Source organism: Cuculus canorus, chromosome 12 (assembly GCF_017976375.1).
Source record: "Cuculus canorus isolate bCucCan1 chromosome 12, bCucCan1.pri, whole genome shotgun sequence".
Lineage (NCBI taxonomy): Eukaryota > Metazoa > Chordata > Aves > Cuculiformes > Cuculidae > Cuculus > Cuculus canorus.
This window is the reverse complement of record NC_071412.1, coordinates 11414301-11429863: the sequence shown is the minus strand read 5'-3', so window position 1 is coordinate 11429863 and position 15563 is coordinate 11414301. Positions and strand designations below refer to the sequence as shown.

Here is a 15563-nt window from a genome sequence, read left to right as displayed (position 1 = left end):
ATGATTTAAATCCCAACCAAAAATAATTCCAGAGAGAAGTTTCCCCCCTCCGGTGTTGCCCAGCCCTGGATTTGAAAACTTTGGCCCAACTTGTGGCGATAGCTACAACTTTGCTCCTCAGGGGTCAGAGGTGAGGGCTATTTTAACCCTAAAAGCCTGCGAGTGACCAAGGTTGAGGCTGGGCTCGCAGCACTAATAGCCATAATTACCTCCTCCCCTTCCAGGGACATTCCTCTCAGCACCAGTGTTAGACGCCGAACTGAAGAAAATCCTGGAGCTGAACATATCTTGGGGGGTAAATAACACCAATATGAAGGAATTTCAGAGCTGTCTCTTTTGCTTGGGGGTACTGAAGTGCCCCCTCCCCCCTTTTGGTCCCCCTTTTCCCCCCTCCCTTTCCCCCCCTTGCCAGCATTCCCAAGGCGCTGGGTCTTTGTCTTAGAAGGAATGGAGTGTCTGAATGGTGTGAAAGGGACAGAGAGGGTCGCTTCAAATCGATTTTACTTGTCCTCTCTGTCTTTTCGGATCAACGCCCTTCAATGGACACATAGGTGCTCTTTCAACCAAAAACTTGTGCAACATTTTCTGCCTGTATTGGTGCTAAATACAATAAATGCTGGGCAGATTTTTTTCCTTTCTTTCCAAAGCAGAAAGCACCCTAATTAAATTGTTTTATACGGACAGTCAAGACAGACCAATTAAGTATGCATTAGTATAAAGATATATTCGAGAGATAAGCGCTCTATAGGAGCCCTGTCTAGGCAAGGTGTGTAAAGTGTCCTCTCGAAGAGAGGCTGTAAGCAGGGTTTCATATGGATTTTTCCCCTCCATTGCCTCCTATACTCGAGTAACGGACTGAATAAGTTAGCGAAAAGCCATTAGTGAAAGTGGTTTCTAAACAAAGTTAACAGGTGGATGTAGCTGGTTTTAGATTTGAATAACAGTCGCACATCTGTAATGCACAGCCACGTAAATATGCAGCTCCTATGCATGGGATGTAGATTTACAGAGATAAACGCCTTCGCCCTATAGCTTATGTGCAAATGCACACACAGGGAAATAAAATAAATAGCTGGGCACTCCTGTGGGCTGCAGGACATGATGCGAGTAAGCACACACAGCATCACAGACATAACTGTGCATCTATTGTGCATAGGCACCCAGCCCTGCATCAAAGGCAGGCACACGCACACCAGGCGTAGCTGTCTCGCCTGGCTGTACCGCACAGACATCGAACCGGCGCTCAGCGGGCACACGGCACGCAGACCTGGGCTAATTACAAGTGGAAATATTTCCTATTCGAGGCACAGGCTTTCCCGGGAGTGAAATAACAGATCAGGATAAAACACACGCATACACACACGAACTTCTCTTTCTGTCCATTTTATCGCCCTGGGAAAGCTCTCGTGTATGGTTGACCACAAGAACCGGGCTTTAAGCTCTTCTCCATTTCCATTATTATATTTTTCTCTTCACTGCAGATTTACCACGTCGTTCAAAGAAAAAAAAAAAAAACCCAAACAAACAACCCAAAACCTAAAGAGACAAATAAACAAAAAAAAGCAATCAGCCCCTCAGCCCTGCCTCAGCCTGATCCCGGGGCAGGCAGAGCTGCGGGATGCGGTGAGGAGGAGCAGGGAGGTGAGCTGGAAGTTGCTGGGGCACCCTCCATCCCTGGGCGCTTCATTACCCACCCGGCGAGAGAGAGCTGTGGGAGCGAGTCCAGTGCCCGGAGATGCTGCAAAGGGGGACCGGGAAATCGCCCCTTTGTCGTGACACTGCACTGCTGAGACAGGACGGGTGTTTTGCTGGAGGGGCCGGGGGAGAGGGGACAGAGGGGTTGGGGGATGCGGAGCGACCGTGCGGTGGCTGCCCGGTTTGATATTCATTTTCTAGCAGCGCTTTGGAAGCGCTAGCCCATCAAAGGGAGATGGGAGACGGGGAAGAATAAGCCATTCCCAGCTTAAGTGCTTTAATGTCACGGTAAACAGGTTAGAAACAGACGTTTTTAAAGCCTCGGTTTCTCTTCACTGGTTACCTTCAAGGATAAATCATAACAGACTGTATGGGGGGCAAAGGATTCATCTAAAGGAGATCTCAGCAAGTCACTACCTGGACAATAGTCCACCTCCTGTTGGGTTGCGTATTGATCAGGAGAGGAGCTGAAGATGTCGCCACACTAAATATTTACTGATCACACACAAATAGCCGGGACTTGAACGATTTTCTCCTGTGAGGAGAGCAGAGAGAGAAGGGTAAATCATTTTATTAGTGTGTATAAAGCAAAGAGCACACTCTGACTTGGAGTGTTTTAAGATGTGTCTTCAGCTGGATGAAAAGAGTTAGGGAAATCGATATGGAGTGATTAGACGAGCCAGTCGTGTCAAAGAGAAAGGCTGTGAATTTCATGGATTTGGTTATACCGGGAGGGGGAAAATATACCGAGAGATTAAAGGGAGGAACCCATTGTAGCGGAGCCAATGAAAAAATAATATCTAATCAGACCCGGCAAAGGTAGGGACGGGATGAGACCCACATTTCTAAAGGATCACATCAGCTGAAGAGGGAGCGGGGACACACATGAAAGAGGCAGACATGGGGAGAGTAGGCGAGTGGGAGCCTAGAGATGCTATAGAGCAAATCCAGGAGAGACAGAGAAAAGTCGCCTCTGTAGAGCGATGCTGAGACACCACGAAAATGGGGACAAAAGACCCAAAGACCCAGGAGCGAGGGGAAGGCGAGGGTTGGAGTAAACGGGCGCCTGACTTCGAGGTGAAGTTGAGGGGTCTCCAGCCCGTGTGTCCACCAGGCAGGGAAGTCTGCAGCAGCAGAAGCGAGGGCACATCCAGCACAGATACGAGGGGTTTAAATCCTCCTACAAGTTTGTCCTCCCCTCTCCTTCCCCCCCGCACCCCTCCCCAGGCAAATGTGGTGAGTAAAATGGATTTTAGCGTTTAACCACCTCATTTTATCCACGTAATGACAAGGCTCGTAATATGTAATCTACAGATTACTGCCATTCGAGGGTGACCACAAATGACATGTAAAAAAAAAGAGAAAGAGAAATAAGCATTTCTGCTAATGACAAAACGGCTAAAAAACAGCCCGTGCTTTAAGCCTTGAAGTTCGGGAGTTGCTATTGCAGGATTTTGCCGGTCGTAGAGAGCAATTCAGTGGTGGTTCAGGTACAGCCCTGGAGTGTCTCGGTGGATTAAGGAAAACTTTGCTGGAGACAAGCAAATGTCTGAGTGCCAAAGGGCAGAAAGCTGGGAGCAGGGCAGGGCTCTGCCAAGAGACGTTAAAATATGTTCTTTGGGGATGCTCCGTGGTTTGGTTTTTTTTTTTTTTTTTCCTTTCTTTTTTATTCTCTCTCCTGGAATCAGTGGTGTTTGGGCCGTGTTCAACCGCTACCTTCCCTCTGTGTATTTGTCTTTGGCAGAAAATAGGATGCGACTGCAGAGAACTAAGTCAAAGGAGCGAGAGAAAGTTTGAGCCGCACTTTAACTGATGCTGATTCCTGTGAGGGAGGAAAGACATCTAAAGCTAGAAACCGAGGAGCAGGACCGATGTGAAAACAGCTTTTCACTTCTTCTCCAAGTGCTAATTTTGCTACTGTAAACAAACACTGAAGTTAGAAACAGCTGCAAATAGCCTGCCGGGCACCCAGGGCTCAGGGACGGGCTGGGGGAAAGGACTTTTGTTCATCTCTCGGGCTGAATTTCCCCCAAACTTTGCTTTCTCCCGAAGGCAGTGGCTGATGCTGGTTTTGAGTTGTGGGGAAGGAGAGGAAAAAAAAATTATATATTTATATATATAGGCATATTAAGCGCATTTCATGTGAGTCTATAGAGTTCAGGCAGCTTGGCTGGATCACTAATGCAACAGGAAACCTCGGGATAGACTCAGCCTAATTAACAGTTTTCCATAGCTGAAGCGATTTTTAAGAATCCCAGTGGATTAGCCCAATATGTTCAGGTGTGAGGCTACGAGGGCCTATAACTCCTTTCACTATAATCTTATAACCTCCTTACCTAATTCCTTAGATTGCAGATAGGAAGACTCTGACCCTGGAGGTCGTAAAGAGCTTGGTTTCATTAACCCTTCCCTCCCCAGCGCTGCTCCAAGGTTAACTGCGCCAGGCTGGGTGTTTGGAGGAGGGAGGGCAAAAGAAAGGGATTTGCAAGAGGGGTCCATCCGGGGGGGGGAAGGCTTAAAATAATTTCTGCTCCATTCATCCCCCTCCCTCGATCCAAAGTAAAAATGGAAATGGAAAGGGAACTTTTTTTTTCTCTCCCATGCACCGGGAGGTGCATAAATGTATGGATATTTGTGAGACAATTAATTCCCTTTACAAGGTTTCAATTTATTTTAATTTTTTTTTTTTTTTAAAACATGGAGGAAAGGAAACATTCTAGAAACGTCAGATATTGTGAAAAACAAAGCAATCTCCATCTTTAAGACCAAGAACAATCTTTTGAGCTTCTTGTCCATAGTGGAGCTATAATCTTTAAAGAAAAAAAAAAAAATCTAGCAAAGCTTCTCCGACTGCATTTGCCTGGTAACACACGTGGTTTATATTTTAATAGGTAGTTACATTGTATTGATTCAGGGTACATCATTGATGTTGAAAGTTAATAACTCTCAAATTATATCTATCTGCCTGGATACGTAATTGCACACACAGTATAACACTGTAAGAATTTGCATTTTGTAGCACATTTTTTGTTCTTAAATCTTTTAACACATTGAACTGTTCCTTTGAAGAAAATGCTATTGCACCACATGTTTAAGGAAAAGATGCTTCTAAACTATATGTTTAAGCAATTAAATTGTTGAGTGAAATACAGGTTTCTTTGTATTCCACACAAACCTTGCCATACGCCAATCTCAACCTATACATCTGAACTGCTTTTTTTTTTTTTTTTCCTTTTTCTTTTTCTCCCAGTCAGAAGGCAGAAATATGTGAACTGCTGAGAGAGGGGGGTACTTTTTGGTAAGTATGTTTAGATATGATCTTCAGATACAGTTATTGTACTTTCAGATTCTTTGGATACTAACTGAGCTAGCAAACAATATCGCAGCTGAATGTCTCTACTCCTTCCCTATCTAGCAAACCCTTAATATAGAATTCTATTGTAGCCATCCTTCTTCTAAATGATATAGCTGAGGAGTCAGCAAAAAATTAAAAAAAAAATGTTACAACCAAATTATAATTGCTGCCTTATATCTGACTCCTCTTCCTTTCTGCAGTCCTAATGAACTCTTTAAAGTTTCTTTTCTTTTTTTTTTTTCATTTCTGAGTGGCAGATCAAAAATAATTAGCAGAATCTGAAGCAACCAGAAAGCTTGAAATAATGTTTCTAAATATTTCATATTGCTACTCCTAATACTAGCCCACCACTTGTGAAAAGGAACCATTCCCTACTTATTCCGTGGTGGTTTATAAATACAGAAAGATAAATCCCTTTTTTATTTCCAGGGCCTGCCTTAGAGATGACATAAATAGGGATTGAGCTATCAGGAAAAAAAAAAATAAAAAAAAATAAAAAGAAAACCCTGGACAGGAATAGAGACAGAGAGATACATGACTGCATCTGAACAATGTTACGTACCACGGTAGGGGATGGTGAAAAAATAAATAGATCGCATATTTATAACCTCATAATTAAAATACATTCTTATCTCTCTCCTCTGAAAGGTTGCAGCTTTCTTGGAAATATTTTGAGTGCATATTTTAAGCTCCATGTCCCGAACTGAATTAAGACGAGCTGTTTTACCCAGAAGTATGATACTTGTTTGCAATTTAAGTTTCAACTGCTTATCAATTGCTATATAATTTTCTTTGTATTTTATCTCCTTGAGCTTGAAGACTTTATTTAAAATGGGGTTAATTTATATCAAATTCTAATTCCTGTTTGTAAGAAATTAGTCAATATTATCCAAAATAATTCCCTGTGCTTGACTGAGGTAAATCAGATGAGAATTTGTCACATTAAAAGGGTTAAAGCTAAACTGAAAACTTTAAAGCAAAGGGATACCAGCAAACAGTGCAAAATAGCACGCCTGCTCTCCCTTGACAGGCTTGCATTATATCACATGTAGGGAAGCACAAATTTTTGAATCTAAGTCCAGTTTTAGCTTTTAATAGGAAATAATTACATGGAACTTTATTTCCAGAGAGAACGTCGCTTCCAGCTACAGTGTTTTGCTTTGATCTAAGTATTAACTGGTAATAAAATAACCGTATTTTGGATCCTAAGCATATTGATGCTTAAAGGAATGTTATGCTTTCAATCAAATTCTAACTTTAGATTATCCAAAGGTATTCATCCTTCTTTTGTCAGAAACCAATTTGCTCCATTACTCCTGCAGCTACTCACATGTGTTTTAGTATACTTTGTTATTTTATAGTAGAATTCACACTATCGAGGTGGAACACTTTTAGATGGAGAGAGGTCTTGTTCCAGCCTGGAAATTTGGGCTGTTTCTCACACCGCTCTCCAGTACAGCCCTTCTTTACACTTGTTTTGCGCCACCAGTATCGCTCATCTCTGAGGGCGACTATCGTGAATGTCTTTGCAGCAGTATTTTGTTTTAAATCTTCAGATTTATTTATTTATTTATTTATTTTATAACCTGGAGAATCAATCATTTGGACCCATCCTGAACAATTAACCTCCCCATTATATTACAGCCCCAAGTGCAGTACTCCATAAAGACATGAAAAGGACATCCCAGACACCAGGACCCGAGCCCAGGCTTGTCACGGAGCATAAAAGGAGAGAGAAGGGGAGTTTTTATCTCTTTGCCCCACTAAGTCTTAATAGTTCTAAGTTTCAGTGCGACAATAAAACAGTTTTGATAACATAGCTCGTGGGTTTCTCTGCCACATAAAGTTTTCTTAATAATAAAAAAGAAGAAACTTTATCCCTGTTAAATTAAAATAGGGCAGATGTTGGATATGGTTCATATTATCCAGCCTTTCACCCCTTTGCCCCTGGCACTAAAGTTCTGACTTTTTCTTTCTACTATGTCTGTTTCTAACTGAAAGGTATTATTCCTGCCCTAGCTCTCTTCTTCTATTTATTTTTTCAGGGTCTAAAATTAAACCTATTCATTTAGTAGTATACATTCTATTTCAGATTGCTAAACCTGGACAGAGAGGGGAAACGTTCTCCGAAAAATGATGCACCACTGACCTTAAAAGAAAACACAAAGCAGGGAAAGCTGTTCTTAAAAGGTTTATTTCTTGAGAGTTTTGTATCTCTGTTGACATTATAAGGATAATGGCTGTATTATAATGGGCTTTCAAGGCCCAAGAAGTTTATGTTTTCTTCTGGCCATAAGCATAATAAAATTTTAAAGGTGCACAAAGTCTCATCGCTTTAGATATTTAAAACTAAAGTGAAAAAAAATCATTGGGAAACATACATTATAGTCATCAGCCCTGCAGAGAAAGCAGGGGATAGAAAAAAAAAATACCCCAAACCTGAATAGAAACCCCAGAGTTTTCATGCTCCCTATAAAAAAATCCTGGCTGTTAAATTCCCTAGGATAGTACAGCTCTCTCCTCCAGGGCTGTGAAGATAGAATTTATTGTCCATTTGCAACGATCAAGTTTAGGCTAATAAAAGGCCCTCTGCAAGCAGAAATGCCCAAGCTGATGTTTGGCAGAGTTTTCAATGTAGAGTTTATATAGGATGGAGGCTCTGCACTATTTGAAATTACTCATATCTCAGCAGCCGAAGATGATTTGATGTACAGAAGTAAACGTTAGTGGGCAATGGCTGAAGGTTAATCAGCGTTGCTTTCTGAACCGGACGGTTGAAAGAAGGGAAAAGTGAAAGCTGCCCTCCCTGGCCCTTCCCTTTGCTGAGGTGCTGCTAACTTTAATGTTCTTTTTTTTAAAAAAAAAATTCTTTTTTCCTCTTCCTCTTTTACTATCTGTCTTTGTGCCTGAGGGCCAGTGAAAGAACACTGCAGATTCTAGATTGCTTTCAGAGTTTCCCTTTGCTGATGATGGATTACCATGTCAATTTAAACGGCATAGGATTAATTTGTTTCAATGATTTCTCTTTAGGCTGCATGCCAGTCTTTTTTCCTATCTCTCTCCTTGCTCTTAATAATAACAACAACAACAACAACACGAATAAATTCCTTAAAACGCCCAAATGCTTTCGATATCCCACATTAAAAAGACAATAATAGAAATAGACAAGTTAGGTGTAATGTTGCAACACAGTTATAGGCTTGAGTGTTTTTATCTCATTCTAAGGGGCTGAAGCTTACAGTCAGTCACATTAAAATGAAATTGGATCCAACGTTTATTCAATAAATACTTGTCTTGTAGGTAATCCAGAGCAGAGTGCTTTTGACACATAAGGACTTAATTTGTCTTGGATAACAAGTTATTAATATGGCACATTTAAACTTGCCACCTACAATAAGGTCATTTAGATCTATAATACGACTCACGAGAGAACTTCATAAAGCCAGAAACAAAGTTTGAAACTGGCTCGGAGTTGTGGAGCAGGCGCATGGCTTATGGTTTTCTCCTTTCAGAAGAAAGTTCAAAGCAAGTAGGAGCCACCCAAACCCAAACGGTGTGCATCTGCTCTTCTTTGAATGGCAAACTTAAATGAGGTAAAGAGGAAAAAACACACATTTTTGAATGAGTAAGCTTTAAAGCTGTGCTGCGTCTGCTAGCAAACTCATTGCAGCTTTGAAAGTGAAAAAACAACATTTGGTTCTGAGTGGAAATTCACCCTCATTTGCACCCTACCTCTTCCACGTGCTTTGCAATTTACTTGCTTTTAATAATAAGCGAGGAAGTTGGAACATAATCCACCCATAAATGTTATTGCTGTAATTTGACTGCGCTGTGTTTGTTCACGCATTAGCTGTATATGGAAAGTGAAGTGGGGATGTATGGTCGTGATCCCCGTACAGCCTGAATAAACAAAGATGTTTTGGTACGTACTGGATTTCAACCCCCAAATACTCTGCAATTGTTTTAAAATTTGGAAAGCTGGAGGTGAGGTGTTTCGTTTTAGAGTTGTCCTAGCTGAGCAATGACTGCGAGAGGTGCATCAGGAGGGGTATATTGTGAGCATGCAACACAGGATGTGTTTTGCTGCTCGTGATTTTGTCTCGACACTGTATACGTGAGCTTTATTATCCTGCTTTTATGTATTAAGATCTTGGTTGCTCTTGCTCTGGCAGGTTGTCTCTTCAAGTAACTAAATCTCATTTTCAAGCTCTTCCTGGGAAAAGGATGTTACACATGACTAGAAAAATGCAGGCAAGAAAGGCTAATTGAATGAAAAGAGAGAATTAGGTTAAAAATAGAGTACAGTCTAGTATCACGTTTTCACTAGTGTAACCTGAAATGAAGGTGTCTCCAAGTCCCTAGTGATGCCAGAGTGTTTAGATGTTGGGCACAGATGGAGACACCTATTGAAATGTGTCTGAAGAAGATTAATAGGACTTGTCAGTGTTGGGAAAGCACTGCTTTGCTGTAAATTTCTACTAGCACAAGATGAATTACCGATGAATGCTCAGTTATCAACCCCATCACTATCATTGGACACTAAATCAAATTGAGCAGTTATCTACAATCAGAAAATTTCTTTTAAAAATAGGCATACACCTTTAGGCTTAAACTCTTTAATAAGACAATATCCTCTATGGTATGCGTGTGTTCACGAAAGGGTATGATTTAAAGTTTCTATACAAAAAACTTCTGTTCGGAAATGAACTCGAAGTTGAGTGTGAAATCAGGGTTGTCAGACAATAGAAGATATTCAGAAAATACTGGTTATACAAAATAATCTTCTGCTGGAGGCCTGATCCAAAGTAGATTTTCATTTTCATGTCGGAGTCATCCCTATTTGTAAGAGGTTTTTCTCATCACTCCTCTCCCCTTATTTTTGGTGATGATAAAAAAACCCCTTCTCTCTGCCTTAAAGGCTGAGCATCCAAATCATATATTAACACAAAATAGCTTAGATAGATATATAATAATACCACCATCCAACATATTTATGAAATTACAGCTTAATATAACGAAATAGGTGATGAAAGAACTAATGAATAATATTTTAACTGAGAATATTTCCTTCTCTCCTTTATAAATGGAGAAACTGTCACAAGCAAAACCATCACAAGCATTTACCAGCCCGCTGATGAAGTATATTAGCTGTGTTTACCAGGTGGTGCTGACGATGACAATGATATTAAATAAGCACTATATATTTTTAGTTTCTAGGATTTCTTTCCCTCTCACCCAGGCATTGTACTACTTTATCCAAGGAGATTTATTGTGACGTGTTTTCCAAAGTCAATTTTCCCCTTTTATTATAGACAAGGGCAGTCATTTATGTTTAGGGAGGGAGACAGGTACAGTGCCTTTATCTGATCTGTGTCCCCAGCCATAGCCTCCTTAATCGGCGGCAAATTCCCACTCTGGGGGATCAGGCCCTATCTGGGCTGCTTTTCAGCCAAGGAATGTATCCTTCTCTTCATCACCACCTGTGATGTACGCTCCTTTTTGAGGAGGGAATAATGTGCTATTTACCCCAAAGCGCAACTTCAAAGCCTTTTTGCGTTTCTCATCTCCAAAGAATTCTTATTATTTACTACCTTAAAAATTTACCCAGCTAAGGGATAGTAGCAGTTATTGTCTTCATTTTTACATCCTAATTTTCATGCAGTGAACATCTTGCATAAAGGCCAGATTCTCACTCAGATGGAAGTTATTAACTTTAAGCAGAACAGAGACGATTTCAGCCAGCCACAGCCCATGCTCTTCTAACACAATTGCTTTACAGCATCCCCTTGTTTATTTTTTTCTTTGGAGGGCATGATTTTTTAAACATGTTTGTTTTACACAGAGCGGCAGTTGATTCCTAACTTTTTTTTTTTCCCCCCAAACATGTAAAAAGAATATTAATAGGGAACATTAACAGAGTCAAGTGCAGCACGATGCTAGTTAGATTGTAGTAGCTGAGAAATATGAACTAGTGAACATAATCTATAAACTCCATTTGGTTACTATAATACTCCAATCTGTATTTATTACAACCCCGCTCTGATGCTTATACAACTGCAATTGCTAGATTTATACAGTCTAATGGTTTCACAATAGGAAAAACCTGTGTTCTTTATCTTTCTTTTCCTGTCCCAAATAACCCCTTCCACATATACTTCAGGCTTCTCTGGACCTTGTCTGGGTTTAATCACAGGCTGTGGGACAAAATGTGCATTATTAAGAAATATAAATATTTTCAGAAGCAATCAAAGGGTTGAAAGATTGATTCGGCATGTAGATTGGATTTAATTCGAAGCAGCTTTGTTCTAATGAGGACTACAGGGATACAAAGACAGCAGCCGCTTATGGCCACCAGTTGGGAACTTTGACTCGCTGCAGCAACCTGTCAAGAATTTCAAGAAACTGCCAGGTATTAAAAGAGCAAAGTGGTGGGGTAGCCAGTGGTCTATTGTTTTCAGCCTCCTTCCAAGGCCGGATTAGGATTTCATAGTCCCTGTTTTACCGAAATAACAATTAAGATTAATTTCTTGCCACCCACTGGGCCGAATCCTGCAGTCCTTCATTCGTATGAAACCCCTGTGGGCTTTATGGGGGGGCTTAGCCTAAGGGAAAGGTGGCAAAGCTTGGCTGAGCCCCAAGCCCAGCGAATCTGAGAGCCCTGTAGCAATTCGTACTGCTGCCAGACCTGGTGTAGTTGCTGTTGCGGTGAAATTTTCTGCTAGACTTTGCTACCTGCATTCCTAGATGTGACAGAACCTTTTTGAACATCTCCCTGTTGGCTTGGGAGTTCTTGCGTCTTTGTTGGGTGACCCAGCAGAACTGTCAGATTCATCCTCCTTCCCAGGGAAAAGACTGCAATGCCCAACCAAACATCCTTGAGGTGATGCTGAACAAAATGCAACACTTGATAGCTTTCTCCGTAGACTCAGAAACCCCAACAGTAAAATTTCCGCGTGCACCGTGGAAGGGTGTCAGATCACAGGTACTTGGGGAGCACAAAACCCTGGCAGCTTTCATAAATGTTGAGTGTACAGTCAGAATCACAGTACATACAGGATCAAACACGGGCTAGTTTCTCCCTCCCCTTAGCCCCCCCCTTGCCTACTTTTGTCCATAAAAGCAATAGAAAGAGAGAAAGCTTGAATTTTCTGAACTGTTTCACCCATCCACAGCTGGAATTCCAAAGTGAAATGAAAATGCCTTTAAAATCAACCCTACATGGGAGCCTGAGAGAACAAGTTTTCCTTTGTTGTAGGGTATAGTATTATTTGCTGTAGGTTTTTGATATACATTCTAAATTAGGCCTGCAAAGGAATGCTTCATCTTTAATTCATCACTCTCAGCTGAAAGAGATTAGCAATGTCTAGCACGCACCCTTCGTATGGTGCTGACCTCATCAAGTATGGCCTGAAATTAATTAGCCTCATTCATTCCAAATGGAAAAGGATAATGGAGCTGCATTTTAGAGATGACCATCACAAATTGTATGCAGCATATTTAAAATCTCTCCCCCTCCCTGCTCCCCTCCCCATTTAAAAACTATGTAGATTAAAATTCTTTCCAGAACTTGCAATATGTCAGAATTATCGAGGCATTAGGAGCAGAAACCGCTCAGTTTTTATTTGTGGAACTGGGAGCCACATTTTGTGTGTCTGGCTGTAAAAGCAGCAAGCCTGTCTTAATGGCATAACACCTGGAATTAATTTGATATTTCCAGGTGCTCTGGCAAACTGGGGCATCAAGCACTTGATGTTTAAACATTCTTCCACTGGCTTGCTTAAATCAATATGAAAGTGGTGTCCCTTTGTCATTCATACATGCAAAGTGCTAGCACAAACTCCAGCTTGGCTTCAGAGTCCTACATCACTCATAATCTAATTAGAAATCAGAGCAGAGCTGAAGCAGCATTCTTTGTGGATTCTTGGGCAGCAAATAGGGATACTTGTCTTTTGTTTCCCTCCTCGATTGCATCGTTCACAAGCTTTCACACCACATCTCTAAAGGTAGTTAGGTGCCTCAAGATGTTGACAGGCATGAAGGACAAGATTATTTAGGTATTTAGGTGCCTACCCCGGGTGATTTCAAATGGAATTAAGCTACTGGGTGTTATGGGGAAAGGGGGAAGGGAGGAGAAAAAAGGAAAAAACCCACTCCCAGTGTGTATGAACAACTATAATTTGTTGTCCTAAACTCTAGCAACATGGGTGATGTTTTTTTACCAGGATAAAATTGCCTCCAGGGTTAATTTACTGAAGTCTGCCCGTTTTTACCAAGGTCAGTGGGTGTTCAGTTTTGGGCGGCGCAGTCCAGCCTGGGCTCAGTCAGCTCCTCTGTGCCTGGGCATGGTAGTGGCATGTGCTCGGGTTGTTTCCCAAGAAATGGGGAAAGTTGTAAACAATGTGGAATTTCCCACAGGAATGTGCGAGATGCCCACGTCTAAGACAATGGTGAGGATCGGGCCAAAATCCAGATCCAGCCTGGATTCCTCCAACTGAGTAGTCTTATTTTGACCTACGACTGCTGATGGATCACAGCCGTGTGGACCTTTCGCTCTCCTGACTCCTCAGCATCAGATCACAAAGAAGGCCTGAGATAATGCCGTGAGTAAAAGAAATGTTTTATCTCACACCAAATAATTCATTGTGAAATTTCAGTTTTTGAAATGACAAGGTCAAAATTGCCTGTATCTGCAATGCTAGGGCTTGGGGAATGTTCCTGCAGTTCGTACATCCCAGGCTGGATACACAGGGGAAACATTTTGTGATATGTGCTATAATCACCTGACACCCAGGAAAATAGAGAATGATTTCTTTTTAACACAAACAAATATTTGTCTTCTAAAGATTCCATTCTTTAAGATTGCCATTGAATCCAGGATTGAACCCACTGTTATTAATCCTAAATGAATTCAAGTTTGTCTACCATGAGCAAAGCTGTTCACCATCTGATAATCCAAATTTGCTCAGGAAAAAAGAATGAGCAAATGTTAGAAGTAGCAGGTGAAATTGTACCACAGTTATTAAGCCTTCTTTCAGGGGAAGCACAGGATAGATTAAATTGTTATGTCTGGCCATATTGTGAGTCCATGTCAATTTTGTTTGAGATCTTATCTTAGCTCAGACCTGTTTCCTCCTAAATTAAACTAAATGCTGAAGACATGAGAAGCATATTGACCCAAAGATTCAAAACTTTGGATTCAGCAGCCTTCTGATCTTTTGTCCACAGGGTATCGAATGTAAAGCTGTGGAATATTAAATAATCAAGATTATTTTCAACTTGCCTAAGTTCGTTTGTAGTGCTGAAACACTGGCACGGATTTTCCTTACTGTTATTTCAGAACAAGATATTGCTTCTGCGTGAGAGCTGGCTTCCTTTGCCACTGATCTTACAGACTATCATCCCATACTAATAGTAAGTCTAATACAGTAACCATAGTCTTTGACTCTGTATCTGGTGCTCTTAATCTCTATTTTGCAAACACCATTGTCCAATAAAGCAACAAACAAAAATCTTACAATGAAAGTGACCAAACTATGATTGTACTTTGATCAGCTGTTATCATGCAGAAGCAGTTCTTGGGATTCAGAAATGCAGTGTTAATTCACCTGGGATAAGAAATCAAATTTAAAAATGTGCTGAACGGACATTTTTAGGAATAAGTGAGCTTCTAAATAAACCAGCCTTTTAATTCCACCTTTTCTATATTAGTACTGTAAATCAATACAGTCTGCAGTTGGAGAAACCAGATGAGTTTGAATTGTTATAATTAAATATCATATTATTTCTTCCAGCACAACCAAACAAGGAGTTTTAGTCCTGACACAAGAGTTTTCACAAATAGGGACAACTTAATAACTTACTACAGGAATGATTTAAGCTCCAAGTGGTTCCATCACTTTTTAGAAAACAAATCTCTATCAAAACGCACAGCACAATTCATCCCTGGTGTCAGAGCACTAAAGAGATGGAGTTATAGAAGAACCCATATTGTTTAGATGCTTTTTAAATACAAACATAATGATGATTCACTAAGTAATGTGAACTACTCAGCCGGACTTCCAATTATCTGCATTCATCACTTCATTCAATTCAGCTGTAATGTTGGTTAGTGGTAGATGTTAACACTACTCCGTAAGTTTGAATAGGAAGAAAAACAAGGAGAGTGCAAAGCTATATTTTAGGATAGACAAGTAGGGTGTCATTGCCAGCCTGAATTTGTTGATGACACCAGGCATTAAGCAAGTAAATCTTTAGCCACTGATGCGACAGTTCACTTACTTTCAGTAATGACATCCAGGAGGCAATGCAGTGGATTTACAGCAGTGGGTACTTATGTACTAATGATGGCCACTTAGCTCCAACCACAAAATAATGAGTCAAAATGAAGATTTACCTTTCCCCTGAAAGAAAAGATTTTTTTTTAAAATTATTTTAGTCTCTTTTGAAATGTTCTAGAATCTGGGTTTGATCTTTTTGGCACTGGGAAAGGATTTTTGTCTGTGAAGTATTGAGC

General features: G+C 40.7%; 1 long non-coding RNA gene across 9 annotated transcripts in view; it reads left to right on the top strand.

Moving 5' to 3' along the window:
* LOC128853336 (uncharacterized) overlaps nt 1-15563 on the top strand; it is a 37685-nt gene that overhangs the window by 6172 nt on the left and 15950 nt on the right. For 5 of the 9 annotated variants that reach the window (XR_008451807.1, XR_008451801.1, XR_008451805.1 and 2 more), the window contains 2 exons: nt 4946-4993; nt 13466-13650. This is a non-coding gene — a long non-coding RNA (uncharacterized LOC128853336). Of the gene's footprint in view, nt 1-4945; nt 4994-8614; nt 11460-13465; nt 13651-14309; nt 14462-15563 lie in introns of those variants that run through there. The other 4 variants (XR_008451802.1, XR_008451804.1, XR_008451806.1 and 1 more) reach the window with 4 other exon arrangements.